Below are 17061 nucleotides of genomic sequence, written 5' to 3' on the forward strand. Positions count from 1 at the left end.
GAAACAGTAGTTGTCATTAGTTTCATAATATATAATGGCGGTGGCTTTTAAAAATAAGACATAATTTAAGGTAATTGCATGAAAAAGAACGTTTGCTCCCAATAAAAATCTATTGTACAATCAACAGTAAGTGAAACAGAATTCATTATAAATTTCACATCCGTAAACTCTTTTACGGAATTAGTACCCAAATGTTTATGTTTACCTTTTAATAACGTCAATCTTAAAATGTCAAATGTTGAATTTAAACGTAAAAATATACTAACCCATTGTTACAGTTAAAAATCCTTTAAACATTTTTCGAAGTTAATTGATATAAATTACAATGATTATTTTATTAAATAAACAATTAATTTTATTTGCTAATAATAAGTATATTAAAGGTGCAATGCACCATTTGAATCTAACTTTAACCCATGAGTAATGACCAGTGAGTAACTTCAGCCCGTGAGTTATGAACTATTACTCACGGGTAAAGTAATGGGTGTTATTATCTATTAAAAAATAGTGAATAATGAGCATATTATTAAATGGTCGTAGAAAAAAAATCATTTACCATATTCTAAACCCCATGTGATTTATTATTTTTTTACTAGACTCTATTTTTGTTTATAAGAAACTGAAATTTTTGTTTAATCAGGGAATATCATTTGGCGAGCTACAACTACTACCAGACTTACAAAACTAGAAGATCGTCACAGATATTCTGCAGATTATTCATAAAGATTCACAAAGGACATAGTACCGATCCCAATCAGTGCCAGAGGAATTGTGGTAGATTTTGCTCCAGGGCCCAATATTAACTAACGCAGTTATTGATCTATGTAAAGTATAAAAACATGTCCTAATTATCCAAATTCGTCATAATTTTTTCTTAAAATAATTTTTCTTTCTTAATAACCAGACACAAATACTGTAGCAAAATCAGTTGGCAATCTTCTTCTTTTTCATGTTTATTGGAGAATTGATACCTCTATGGAGGGTTGTCACTCCATCTTTTGCGCGGTCGTCAGATACTTCTTCTGCCGATTGGTGATTTATCTCCAATAGCCGTGTGGCTGTTTTGGCCACACGGGTCTCCTCCATTCTGCTTATGTGGTTATTCCATTTTCAGCTCTGCCGTTTTCACTGGTATTTTTGTTGTTGCTGTGTCAGGTCTTATCTATAAGGCATAATATGTCGTGATTGGTCTTAAATTCGGTTAAATTATTGATTTCAGTGTGGTAATATGTCGGTTTCGCCATATAGTGTTATTAAGGCATCCTGCTAATCTATTCGCTCTTTGTGCTTGATCTCTCGCTTCTTTGTCCAGGTCTCCATAGCTGGACAGTATAAATCCATGGTATTTTATTTCCATTACTTCATTGCTATTTTACATTTGATGAGTTCCTTGCTGATTACTATCGTTTTAGTTTTCTGAGTTAAGATTGTCATAATAAATTATTTTGATCCTATGTTCAATCTGTGGATTATTCTTTGCAGACATCTTCATCTTGGTCTATAAATATTGCATCGTCTGAGTAACAGAGTATTGTTACTTCTTTGTTTCCCATTCTGTATCCTTTTCCTGTATTGACAATTTATTTTGATGACTTTATCCATGATTAAATTGAAGAGCATAGGGCTCAATGAGTACCCCGTCTTATTCCGCTGCCGATCTCTATAAGTTCTATAAGTTTTGTTTTGTTTTGTTAGATGTTTTAAGTAGTTTTTATATCTAGGGGAACTTTGACTCTTATACAGAAGATGGATTACATCTTTAACTCTTACTTTGTCAAATGCTTTCTCAAAGTCAAGCAGAGACTGGAATGCTGGTCCATTATACTCCAGTGATTTCTCAGTAATTTACTTTATGACGAATATTGCATCTGCATACGATCTTCCAGTACGAAGACCCTGTTGTTCATCTACTAAACTTATCCTCTGATTCATTAGATCTTGTAAAATGTGAGTTGTAAGTTGTAGGGTAGTGGGTAGTATTTAATAAGTTTATACCTCTGTAGTTTTCTGGCTGTTTTTTATCTCCTTTTTTGAATGGTTGAATTATTTCGCTCGTTCTCCATTCTTCTGGTATTTTATCGTGTTATATAATTTTGGTAATTAATTTTGCTAAATTGTTCATTGCTGCTCCACAATAATTCGTAATTCAGTAATTCGTTTGGTATTCCTTTTTTACCTGCAGCTTTTCTGTTCTTCAGTTTTTCTAGTCTTTTTCTGTGTAATTATATTAACTTCATTTGTGGTAATTTCTGGTATTTCAGGCTCTAGAGTCATTTGTTCTTCATCTACATTGAGATTTTTTAGATAATCCATGTGTCCTTTTCTATTTATTTTGGTTCTATTACAAGTGCATTTCGTTTCTTGTAGTTTTATAGGTAATTATCGTATGCCTCTCGTGTCTTTGTTGATATGTATTTCAGGTAAGCTTTTTTTCTTTTCTGTACATCGATAATTGAGGACAAAAGAATTTTGGAATTGAGACCCCGAATATAAACTAACAGAAACAGAGGTTGATTGAAACTGATGCCAATGTATAGCAGTGCACGTTAGACGCTAGATGATAATAATGATGATAACGGCCAGATAAAAAGTTCTCATTATAATCGTATAATAAAACAATGTAGATAGTTTAATTACTTAGAATGTGGCCTGAAATATAATTAAGAAATATCCGACAAAGAAAAATATTTAACATATAATAGTCTAAGATCCGATATAAGGTCGAACTACGCCGATCTGTTTAATGAAAAAAAAATAATTTCATATGTAAATTAGTATGTTAAACATTATAAAAAACAAGGGGTGCCTGATATAATCCTGTTCTGACTATAATTAATTAATAATTAAAAAATGATTTTTTTTATAAATTTGACTGACGTGTTTAACAAAAAAAATTAACACTATCGGTAAGTGCAAAGCCTATAGGATATGTAAAAATAGGGGTGCCTGTAAAAAGCCTGTTCTAAATGGGGGTTGCCTAATTTTTAAAATTTTACAGCGTCTACTTATGAATAATTGAACATGTGTAAAACTTGGTTATTACTAATTTTACGAAAAAAAAGTTATTCTTTATAAAAAGTTCTGCATGATGTAAATCCTATGATTCAACCATCAGATATCAAATTTTGTCAATCTTATACGAGTTATGTCAAAAAATGTTAATTTCGGTCAAGAGTGACTTCGACCTTCCGAAAATTGTTATTATGAAACGGTATTAATAATCAAAAAATATGTATTAGTGCGCAATTGCATCATTATAATTAAAAAAAAATTGCAAATTTTTCTGAAATTAGATTCTAAACTTCATTTTTATTTCTTACAAGTAGGATAACTCTTTTAATATCAATTTTGCGAAAAAAAAGCAATTGTTCATAAAAAGCTTTGAATTGCCTAAAACCTAATGTCATCATCAATTTTATAAATTTTATACGGGGTATGTCAAAAAATATGAATTTCGCTCGGGAAAAAAGTTATTCAGCATTAAAAGTATGTTGCAATATAGAATTATATCCTTAAAATTGGAATATTCTGAAATATAAAAGTATGAAACCACTCTTGAGCGAAATTCATTGGCAAAAAAGGAAAATCACTGGCAAAAGCTCGCAATATATGTAGGTACTTACATAATTACAAGTACTATGAAATATCCAATAATTTGGAAATATATTTACATTAGATTAATTAAAAAAACTGTAAACATTAAATAATGAAATATATTATAATATATTTTCCAATACAAATCCTAAAATCGGTTAGGAATTTAGACATTTTTGACAACTTTTTTGAAAGGAACGTTCGATATTTCCATATATTTAGCTGTTGCATGGAAACGAAAAATATCTGTATGGAAATCTTTTTTCCTTACAGGAATTTCCTGTAAGGAATAGTATACTGTACAACAAATGAGAAAAAACGACATATTTCTCACGAGCGCAGACATTTGTTGGCACGAGCCGAGGAACTAGGCGAGGGCCGCAAATCAAGCGAGGGAGAAATATGTAATTTTCTCATGTGTTGTACACTGTACTTTTTCTATGGATGCGGTTTTGTCAAGAGTTCAAACTTCAAAATTTAATAGTTTAGGTGCTTTTAGGTATATTATATGCATAAATTGAAATAAAATCATCACATTTCCGACTTACTGTAGCTTTCTTTCTTTAATTGTAAGTTCAACTTCCTTCTCTTTACCTATTCTTCTCAATACTTCATTGTCCGTAACTCTATCTACCCAGGAAACCCTCACAATTCTTCTATAGGTCCACATTTCAAAGGCGTTAAGTCGTCTCATTGTCTCCATATTTAACGTCCATGGTCCATAACTTATGGTTTTGAATAATAAAATTCTTGTACTGAATAAAATATCTTTAATAATTATTTTTTATTTTTTAATTTGAAATTTTTGAAAACTGACATTGTTCATTTATATTTACATCCTTGAAATAGATAAAACGTTTCAAGTAACTATGTGTTGCTTTCTAGTTGCAATTTATAACGATATTTAAATGCTTTATTTATAATGAATAATATATGAGCGCACTTATAACCGGCAAAGGAACGCAAAAGATGGAAAACATATTAAGTTGTAAGATAAAAAGGGATGAACCTAGTGTAGGTGTTAAATTTAGCGATAGTAACTTATAGATTGACATTATATTGATTGTTTCCCACCTTTAGACGTATCGGACGAGTTTGAGAAATGCCACTGTCACAGTGACAGTTTTAGTTGACATACTCTTCTGATACGTCTAAAGGTGGGACAAAATCAATATAATGTCAATCTATAAGTAACTATCGCTAAATTTAACAACTCTACTAGTTTTGTTCCCTTTTATCTCACAATTTAATATGTTTTCCATCTTTTGCGCTATTTTGCCGGTTATTAGCACGCTCATCACTGTATACATATTATATTGCGAGTGTTTGGCAGCGATTTTCCCTTTTTGCCAATTTTGCCAAGTTGGCCGATTTTGCCAATGAATTTCGCTTAAGAGATTTTTTATACCTTTATATATTTCAGAATATTTCAAATTATAAGGATATTCTTCTATATTGCAACATATATTTAATACTGAATAACTTTTCTCCGGAGCGAAATTCAAAATTTTTTTATATACCTCGTATAAAGTATATAAAATTGATGATGGCTGCACCTTAGGTTTTAGACAATTCAAAGCTATTTATGAACAATTGCTTTTTTTTCGCAAAATTGATAATAAAAGAGTTATCCTACTTGTAAGAAATAAAAGTGAAGTTTAGAATCTAATTTCAGAAAAATTTGCAAATTTTCTTTTAATTATAATGATGTAATTCCGCTCTATAACATATTTTTTGATTATTAATACCGTTTTATAATAACAATTTTCGAAAGGTCGAAGTCACTCTTGGCCGAAATTAACATTTTTTGACATAACTCGTATAAGATTGACAAAATTTGACATCTGATGGTTGAATCATAGGATGTACATCATGCAGAACTTTTTATAAAGAATAACTTTTTTCGTAAAATTAGTAATAACAAAGTTTTACACATGTTCAATTATCCATAAGTAGACGCTGTAAAATTTTAAAAATTAGGCAACCCCCATTTAGAACAGGCTTTTTACAGGCACCTCTATTTTTACATATCCTATAGGCTTTGCACTTACCGATAGTGTTAATTTTTTTTGTTAAACACGTCAGTCAAATTTATAAAAAAAAATCATTTTTTAATTATTAATTAATTATAGTCAGAACAGGATTATATCAGGCACCCCTTGTTTTTTATAATGTTGAACATACTAATTTACATATAAAATAATTTTTTTCCATTAAACAGATCGGTGCAGTTCGACCTTATATCGTATCTTCTACTATAAGAGTGAACTATATTTAAAAATTTTAATAACTTTAATTTGAAAAAAGAACTATAACTGCCATAATATTTTGTTTCTTATTTCCTTAGAATTAGTTCAAGTTCAAGCTGAAGTATATCTCTAGTGTTTGGCAGAATTTCAAGTACAATGTAGCGTGTAAATAATTCTCAGAGGCAGTGAATAACAATGGCGAGTTTCAACACTATCTCAAACAAAGCTCGTGTTATTAAAATCATAATCTATGCATATGAGTCTATTATGTAATTAGAGAGCGAAGTTGCTAAGCCAGCGTACGAGTACCTGTAATGACAAATTATTTACAGTTCTAAGTGAAGGTGTAAAATGCACACCTTCCTCGGGATATTCATATAGTATAGTTACAAGAAAATAGATCTGGAAAAAATAAACAAAGTGAAAATTAAATACATCATAGTGAGTAGTGAGCCCCATAAGAATATAACTCCTACAAAAGTTAGATAATAACAATAATAGTAATAAATTAATAAGATAATGTTCTTCTGCTCAAGCAAGCAAGCAATTTGATTTAGCCCGACCTGTGAGAGATGTCCACCTTATCGAAAAAGTACATTCGGGTGTAACAATTCATTGGGGCGAGTTGTTTTAACCCGAGTAAAATTAGGGATTACCCCACCTCGCTCCAAGGCTCCAGGCAATCCCTTTTCCCCCTATAGCACGCTGATGCGCGATAGGGGCACAACTATCGTAGCCAAATGCTCTTCACAATGGAATCCTGGGTAATTAGAGTCCAATGTGGTGCCCTAATCGAATTCAAAACTAGGCCAGCGGGAAGCGCTTTATGCCTTTATCTTCTAATTACATATCCGCGAACTAAAAATTGCTTGCTTGGGCCCCAAGTCATTGTACCAAGCCCAACGAGGCTCGGTCCAATGGCTTGGTGCTCAAGTATTTTTTTGTTTTTTATATTTTTTTGGTGGCTTGCGCCTTTTTTATATTTTTTTTGTGGGCTGACTTTATTTATGTTCGTGGTGTTGGACCTACGCTTGGGTTACGTGTTTCTTCGGCATTCGGTGTTTCGAGCTACGAACTATCTACTATTTTTATTTTACTTTTTTATTTTTCTGTATCTCATTTTCTTTCACTTTATTGTTTGTGTCTCTCTTTATTTACTTTATTTATTCCACTTTATTTTCTTTACTTTATTCCACTATTTGCTGTTTTGGATTTTGGACGTTTGTGCTTCCACCGGTGGAAAGCGTCATACCCTAGCATCTCTCGCAGTATAGGGCTTGGATGGTGCTCCAGCTCCGCGAATTTGACCCTTGCCTTGTCTGTCATCATTTCTGTGACTCTCACTTGTTGTAGCTCTCTGAACAGAAATCTTTCTGCGACGTACTTCGGGACTTTGGCTGCTTCTCTTAGGCTGTTGTTGTGAACCGCTTGTATCTTCTTTTTGTGTGTCTTGCATACTTGTCCCCATGCGAGAGATGCGTATGTTAGTACCGGTAATATGATGCTGTTTATTATCCTTAACCTCGTTTTAAATCTTAATTTACTTTTCCTGCCTGTGAGTCCTCTTAATATTACTCTTGCCATATTGGCCTTCTGGACTGTGGCTTTTAGATGTTTTTGAAAGGTTAATCCTTTGTCTATGATGACTCCCAAGTATTTGGCTTCGTCTTTCCACTCGATGAGGTTGTTCTGCACCGTCAGTTATTCTTCTGGCTATTGTCTTCCTTTCTTATATAGCACCGCTTGCGTCTTTTCGGAGTTGATGGCTATCTACCACTTTATACTCCATTCTTCGATCTCTTCTAACGCTGTTTGCAGGTTGGTCACTGCTACATCTACGTTTTTGTGTTTGGCCGCTATCGCTGTGTCATCGGCGTAGAGACTCATTAGGTTACCTGGTGTTCTTGGTACGTCTGCAGTGTATATTGTGTACAGCAGAGGTGACAGGATTGCTCCCTGTGGCACTCCAGCCTCCGGGCTTCCAAGCTCGGACAGGACTTGTCCTAGTCGAACCCTGAAACTCCGACCGCCCAAGTACGAAGATATCAGCCTCGTCATCGCCCCGCTGTATCCGTAAACTGGCATTTGGTATATGAACCCCTTATGCCATACTCTGTCGAAAGCTTTGCTTACGTCCAGGAATGCTGCCCCAGTGTACTGCTTGTCGTTGAATCCAGCTGCTATGTACTCAGTTAATCTGAGTACTTGTTCTTCTGCTCCTTCTTCTTCCTTCCTTTTTATAGGCAAATTGCCTGTTTAAACTCCATTCATCTGCTTCAACGCTCATACTGTCGCTCCACCTTTTTCGGAGTTAACCTATACTTCTCCATCCCGTTGGCAGTTTAACTCCACCTTTCTTCTTTCTTCCATTCTGATAATATTCTCATCCTATTCCTTTTTCCTGTTTATTTCCTATGTTTTCACTTGTTCCAGTCCCATAGCCAAAAATTATTATTTGTAAAACATTTCATCCCATCAGCTTTAAAATTTCTTCAAAATGAGCAATTTGTTTTCCTATAGGATAATCGTCTTTTTAGTAGAAAGTCCTTGTACTGTCTTCTACGTGTCTAAAAGTTAAAGCAAATGAATCATTTACTCTACCTGCCGTCATTCTAACTGATTTTGATTTCTTTCTCGTATTTAAGTCGACGGTCTTCTATCTTCAATTTCATCATCATGTTTATTATCGTGAGCATCGTCAGAAACGTCTTGATGGTCTTCATTGTCATTAGCGCCTTTATCTCATAAGCATATTTATCTTCATAAACTTCTTTATCTTCGTCATCGTCATCAGCGTCGTCGGCTTCATAGTCATTCTCGTCTTTAAGTTTTAACTCGTTCAAAAATGAACAAATACGTCATCAATTACAACAATCAATTGTTCGTTCTCGTTTTGACTAATTTTTGGAAAACCATTGAGCTATTGTTTAGACTGCATTTATAAAAAATAATATCACATTATTATTATTATAATATAGCGCATCCCGTTCTAAACCGTAGCAACTCAAAATATTAAAATTTTACAGGAGAGCGAAAACAAAATATTTACTTTGAGTATTTCCTAATACATTTGTTATTTTAGGTAGTATAAACTTAATTTTTATATCAATATTTTACCTGTTACAACTCAGCTAGCGTAACGTAGGTAAAACACATTTTTGTATGTGGTCACTTTTTGTAACTTTTATCCATATCTAATCTTAAGAAATTTACAGTTTTCTCCTGAAGAAGTCACCAAATAGTGACGAAATATTGAGACATAGAACAAAAAGAGTTCTATTTCATCTGACCGAATCGTTGTTATTAAAAAAAAATTAATATTTAACACAGTACAGTCGAAAATATTTGTATCAGATATATATATATATATATATATATATATATATATATATATTTTTAGCCTCTCATGACGTCCCCCCATGTTAAACTGTAGTCTCTCGTGGCGTCCAGGTCTTCGTGGACTCCGATATACGGTTGCCACGAGGATTTTCTCTAAAATATATCGCAGGTGAAAGGTACCACTTCCTACAATGCCTGAACAAAATATTGGCCGGATGTCCTCAGACACGTTATCTGTATAATAATATACACATTACTTGGAGCAGTTGCCATCAGGCGCGCCACGTTCGCTTGCTGTATATCTAAAATCACTTTAACGGTTTTGGTGACGTCCAAATATATATTTATTCAGTTTAAGGTTGTCGCGGAATCCGTATATTTCAGTTTATGTCCTCATGGCTTCTACTACGCTGTTGCCACCTCAAATGTTGGTATTTAGACTTCGGATATTTTTATAAATGATTATTGTAGTATGTTAAAACAATTATTGTTGTGACAGATTAATGATGTTTTTTTTGTATAATTAACAATGTATTTTTTTATTACAAAAATAAAAAAAATTAAAAAGTATGTTCATTAAAATTGATGAATTTATCATAACCAGTGGCCGAAACTGGTGGTCTAATTGCTCAATTGTAACATATTATAGAAGTGTTAGAATTTAGTTCTTAATTCTTGATTAGAAAATCCAGATTTAGAAATTAGAACCACAAACACATTTAAAGAATATAAATATCTCGGATCTATAATATCTAAAGAAGGCAAAAGAGACATCGAAAACAGAACACAGCAGGGCAAAATAGCGGTAAACATTCTAAGCTCTCAGCTATGGTCTAAAAAGATAAGACAAAAAACGACAATCTATAGTACCTTGGTAGAGCCTATTATGACTTATGGGGCAGAAGTTTGGCAGATCACGAAAAAAGATAGAAAGAGAATAGAAGTAGGTAGTAGAAATGGATTATCTAAGGAGAGCGTGTGGTATATCCAAAAAAGATCGCATCAGGAATGAAGATATTAGGAGGACAAAAACTGTATATTCCAGAGTAGATAGAATTGAAACGAGACAACTAGTGTGGTATGGTCACGTCAAACGAATGAATGAAGATAGATGACCAAAGAAAGCTTTAAATTATATACCACAACAAAGAAGACGAAGAAGGGGAAGGCCTTGAGTTACCTGGGAAGAACATGTACAGCAAGCACATCATGAGAGATAGAGTCATCAAAGAAGACGAATGGATGGACAGAAAAAGATGGCGGTCGAAATGCGAGAAGCAGCAGAGGCTATAGGAACCTCGCTTATAGATATATAGATATAATTCTTTATTACAATATTTTTAATTATATAATTTTTCTATTCTCATACTATAATAATGATATATCAATTATGATGTCACCACCTTTATCATAGATAGAATCAGATAGATCATTAGATACAACTAAGAAAGCAGGACGACCTTCTCCAGGAAGTACATAAAATAATGCCCTCTATTCGTCACGGAACATCACAAGAAATATGGGAGACTTTTAAACATTGTGTATCAACACCAATTGATCATCCAAAGATAAATAATCCTGTGCAACGGAAACACTGGATAACAGATGAAACCTTTCAAATCATTGAGAACAGAAGAAATCTTTGTCAAAGTGATATGCATAGTGAAAGGGAAAAAGCTAGTTTAAGAAACCTCAATAAAGAAGTAAAGCGAAGATGCAAGGCAGATAAAAAACTCTACTATCAAAATATATGCAAAGAAATTGAGAGACATGATCAGAATAATCAGCCGAGAGGTCTATTTAGAAAAATACGCTACTTAACAAGATACTTCAAAGCCAGAACTTGGGCCATTGAAGACAACACTGGAACTCTGAGAACAATCAGAGAAGATATAGCAGAGACATGGAGATCGTATTGCAGGGACCTATATAAAGATGATCAACGCCAAGAACCTGTTAACCAAATCTTTGACGAGGTAGAACAAGAACCTGATATGCTTGAAAATGAAGTAAGACTAGCGATCATTTAGCTCAAATATAATAAAGCACCAGGTCCACATATGACAACAGCAGAAATACTCAAAGCCACAGAAGAAACTGGCGTAAAATTACTTCATCGACTCTGTAACCAAATATGGCATTCTAAACAATGGCCTAAAGACTGGACAAAATCTACAATAACAACGATTCATAAAAAAGGCAGCTTCCATAAATGCAACAATTATAGAACTATTTCTCTTATATCACATGCCATTAAAATTAAAATAATGCTACATATAATCAATGAGAGAATAAAAACATTTTTTCAAAGAGAAATTCCACAAGAGCAAACTGGATTTACCAAAGGTAGAGGTACTCGAGAACACCTGTTGAATATAAGACAGATAATCGAAAAATCTAGGGAATTCAATATTCCACTGTACATATGCTTTATAGATTATCGTAAAGCGTTCGACAAGGTCAAGTGGAGACACTGATGGCGAATACTAAATATGACATGCGAGTAAGGGCCAAAATAAAGATGAAATTAGTCAAAGACAAAAACCGGAAAGTAAACACAAGAAGAAGATACAATGTCTAAGCTCTTAAACAAGAAAACACAAGAATCGAATTCACAAAAAGACTGAAATTAAACCGAACAGCACTGTCCCAACATGAGGAAACAGTGGAAGAAATATGGAAGAACTTCAAGGACATTATGCAAAAACTGCAAACGAAATTATAGGGATGAAAAAAAGAGAAAAGAAATGGATAACCGGAAACACATTGTACTCCAGGGAAATATATCAAAAATATACGTTCGGAACACTTGACCGGCCAGGTTTCAAATGGATTTTTTGGACACTATATACCTATTACATTATAAATACAAAAATGTCCGTTACAGTTCGGACGATAATTTTAGTTATTAACAAATAAGGGTCAAAAATGGCAGTTTTTTCGTTTAAATCGCTACAGGTAAAAATAAGTAATTAAATATCTTATATCAGATAGAGTATTCATTTTTAGTAGATGAACAAAGGTTTAAAATGGCAGTTTTTGAATTTTCGTAAGATTATTTGTTGCTTCGGTAATTGCAAAATAAAACTTAAATTTCGAAAATAAAAAATTTGCTATAACTTTTGCAAAAATAAACTTAAGACTGATATTACATGAAATATTGGGTCGAACAGTCCATGTCCAGTCCAGATGATATACAAAAAATTTCAAGGCGATTCGTCAATTAGTTTACATTTTATTCAATTTGTTTATAAAAAAAGCCTTTTCTTTGCAATGATGAAGCATGATTTTCTTCATAAAATAATAATGATACAGCAATTTTGTGGAAACCACATGAAAACAGAATACTTATGTTTTCAAAGTTTTTAAAAAAATAATAAAAAGTCATTTTTATCATTCCGAAAATATTTTAGTAAAATAGAGTCATTTTTGGCTTATAAACAATTTGAATAACTTTGTTAGTATTGACTGCAAACTAAATTAATCTACTTAAGGATGCTAAAGACCTACCGGTTATAACCTAAAACCGGTTTTTTTAATTCGAAACAACCGGTTTTACCGGTTGTTTTTTTGTCCCGGTTATAACCGGTTTTTTCTTTTTAAAGTAATTACCGGTGAAAAACCGAAAAAGTTACCTGTGGAAAAAAAATTTATTTAGAGAAAAATGAAAAAATTTCTATCTATTTTCGATCTCAATCATATGTATTATAAATAATATGCGAAGTAATTAACCCAAACAACCATAATTCAACTTTTATTTACTAATAGAGAACTGGACGAAAGTGTCACATCAGCTTTTATGAAACAATTTTGGGAATAGTTATTTTTAGATTTAGATGATAATATATTTACATAAAAAAGTAAGTGATCTGCTTGAAATTGATATTCCAACCATCATCTACAAAATTGTTTATACTTGAGTACTTGAGACTTGAGACTCTTGTTTGTAAGAAATTTGAATACCGAAAACAGATTAGGAACCTCCATTATGTAATTTTTAAACAATAAATAATTCTTAGGATATAAAAGGTAGGTATTATACGAACGTATTAAAAAATATTACCTACTGAAATTTTTTGGTGGCAATAGAGAAGTAAATAATGAATTGGTTTATCGAATTTATTTTTAAGTAAAATATGTCATTTGGATATTTTTTTAAACCTGATAGATCCAAGGGACATTTCGGTAGATCGGTAGGATCATCACTTTTGGGAATATCCCAATTATTGACAACGCAATATACGCCGACGCCGTCTACAACGAGCGACGAATCAGAGATTGGGGTACCTTCGCCCATTTTTAGGGTAATTTGAAAGCGCCTGGGAAAATTTTTATAGGTTGAATTGGTTGGGGAATTTTTCGGGAGGAAAATTGAGCAAACTAAAGTGCAATATAAATTTAACATTATAACCTATTGAGTATTTGCTTTTGATGAAAAAAACGAAAACCGGTTTTTGGAACAACCGGGTTTTTGACCGGTTATAACCGCCAGGTTAAGCCGTAAGTAAAAAAACGGTATAACCGAAAACCGGTTTTTTGTTCAACAACCGCCATCCCTAGACTTTAGGATTTAAAAGGCTGGTACTTTTACATTATTATTGTATTATCGGTTTATAACGTTCTCCCTCTTCCGATACCCGTTCGCCACTCCTCTCCGTCCGCACATTGATCTACTTTCAGACCTCTTTCATCCATGACTTTGTTTATTCCTGCCTGTCAACTTTTCCTCTTTCTACCTCTTCTTCTTCTACCTTGCGGTTTCTAGTTTTGCACTTGTTTTGTGATTCTGTCTTCATGCATTCTTTGTACGTGACCAAACCATCGTAGTTGTATTTCGTTGATTTCGTCATTTATTGTATGTGTAACCTTCATTATTTCTCGTATCCGTTCATTGGTGACATGTTCTCTTCTTGATCTTCCTGCAGCTCTTCTTTAGAAGTCCATTTCGGTGACATCTAACATTCTTTTTGATTTTTCCTTCATATGCCATACTTCTCAGCTCTATGTTATAATGCTTTTCACTACGGCGTTATAGATCTTTTTCTTGTTTTGGTTGTTTATCTGCTTGTCCCAGAGTACTTAGTTTAGGAGCCTAATTGCTTTCCTGGCCTGAGTATTTCGTTCTTTAATGGCTCCGTCCAGTGTTCCATCATTCGTGATTTTTATACCCAGGTATTTATATTCGTAACATTTACTGATTGTTTCTCCTCCTTCTATAGTCGAGGTAGTGAAGCCTTTTGGCTCGCAATTTTTTCGTCCAACATGGATTTACATGAAATTTTCACAGAAGGTAGGGAATAGTACCAGAATCATTTTCTATATCATGCCGCTGTACGCTAAAAACTTGGGGTGGTTGCCACCCTATCTCGGGGACGGGAATTTTTTATTGCATTTTAACCATGTAAATCGATGTAAAAAGTAATTCTAAGAAAAAAATGTTTTTTAAATTTTCTTCGTAAAACTAATATTTTTCGAGTTATTCGCGCTTGAAAGTAACAGTTTTTCGACGAAAAAATCGCCTTTTTTAGAGGGTTTTTTGGAATACCTCGAAAAATATGCATTTAATCAAAAAAAACTGTAGATATCAAAAATGTATCTTTTAGTAACACAAATTAAATTAAACTTAAATAATCTTTTTTCAAGTATACTGTTAGACCTTTCAAAAAATAATAATATGAAGCTCCTCTAGTATGAAAATTAAGCGACTTATGATCAAAACAGTCGGTGCCTGCTATTCTCTATGAAAAAATCAGTGAAAACAACCCCCTAACTACCCTACTAATTAAAAATTAGTCTTCACCTTTCTGTCATTCCCTTTATATTCGTATTATAAATACACCCAAGAAGTTTGACCTATTTAAAAGGCCTAATTTTAGAAAAATTGGAGTTACGAATACTGGAGATACGAAAAAAATTATGGACTACTAAATTGCAGCTTATTATTTAATAAGTAAAATTCCCTTCTGCATAGATTTTCATTACAGTGAACAGTTAGCGAGATACTATAGCTATTTAAAACCTCTATTTTTGAGCAAACACCCCCTTATTCTTTTAAACCCACCCCAATTAAAACTAAGGGCTCTTACAGAATTTAGTTTTCACAGTCTTATAACTCTTTAAAAATCCTACAAAATTATTTTTGAAAAAACTTTTTATCGCAAAAAATGAAGGAGCTATGTTTAGAAAACCAATATTTCTTTGAAAAATTGGAATAGTCCACTTATGGATCATTTTCAATGTATGTATAATACCACAGAACCGGTTCGTACACTAGAAGATGACTAAAAAACTATTTGTATTTGTATTTGTACATATTTGTAAATTCGTATTTTTGTGTAAATAAATATTTTTGTAATTCTTTAATTCTACTTTTTTTTTTCTGTATAGATCTATTAAATTATCTACTTATAAAAATTGTGATGTTATTAAGGGTGGTTTTAAGGGTTGAAATATTATGATATTTTATCCTAAAGTATAAAACAATAATTATTTAACCAATCATAACCAAATTTTACCCATATTAAAATTTACAATGTTTTTATATCATTTTTGTTAATAAGGGGTAGGTTACACCCCTAAAATAATCAACGCCCTTAAGCAAGATATAGAATATGAAGTACAGGGTGAGGTGATCCTAATCCCAAATTTTTATGTAAATCGATGCAAGCCGAAATGATTCTTTTAGGATAAGTAAATTTTTTATATATAGCTCCAAGAAGGGTGGTTTTAAGGGTTGAAATATTACGATAGTATATCTTAAAGCATAAAACAATCATTATGTAACTAATAAAAACCAAATGTTGACAATATTAAAGTTTAAAATGTTGTTTTATAATTTTTTACAATTAGGGGTAGTTTTCACTTTTCACGTTTCTATGTGAATATTTGTATTCACCATTGCCTCCCACAACTTTACCAAAGGTACACTGTCGTATGCCTTTTTCAGATCAATATAATATACGAAATAAATCTCTTGGTTAATCGCTGTTTTCTTTTCCATGACTTGTGCGATTGCAAAAAGATGATCAATTGTAAATCTTCCGGCTCTAAATCCTGCTTGTTCTTCTGCTTCCATTTCCTTGTATTCGTCTTCTATTCGGTTTTTTAGATCTTTCCGTATATTTTGCTGATTGTTGGTGTAACGGAAATACCCCTGTAGTTATCACATTGTTTCCGATGTGTATTTTTACATAAATGTTAAAAAAAAATTTACCTTGGTTAATTACGGTCAAAGTTAGCCACTTTTTTTTATTTAATTTACAGCTAGTTTGTTCATAACAATTAAGAAACCTAACTATCGCTATTTTGAAGTTCAAGGTATGTATATAGTTTATGTGTAAAAGTTTGAGTAAACTTGAACATAGTGGTTAATATATCTTTAAAAATAACGTGGCTAACTTTGCTCGTAATTAACCTAGGCGAAAGGTTTTTTTTTGAAAATTCGTGTAAAAATATCAGCTCTTCAAATCCCAACGCAGATTTAGTCAATATGTTAATATGGTTATTCAAATTGTTTATAAGCCAAAAATGGTTCTACTTTCGTAAAATGTTTTCAGAATGGTAAAAATGACTTCTTATTGATTTTTTAAATAAGTTGAAAATGTAAGTATTCTTCTTTCCTGTGGTTTTCACAGAATTGCTGTATCATTATTATTTTATGAACAACAACATTGCAAAAAAAGCTCTTTGTGATAAACAAATCGAATGAAATTTAAACTAAATGACAAATCGTCTGGAAATTTTTTGTGCATTATGTGGACTATTTGACTCAACATTTCATGCAATATCAAAGTCTTAAATTCATTTCTGCAAAAGTTATAGCAATTTTTTATTTTCGAAATTTAGTTTTGAATTTTGCAATTTCCCAAGTAACAAATAA

This window comes from Diabrotica virgifera, chromosome 10, assembly GCF_917563875.1.
Source record: "Diabrotica virgifera virgifera chromosome 10, PGI_DIABVI_V3a".
Taxonomy (NCBI): domain Eukaryota; kingdom Metazoa; phylum Arthropoda; class Insecta; order Coleoptera; family Chrysomelidae; genus Diabrotica; species Diabrotica virgifera.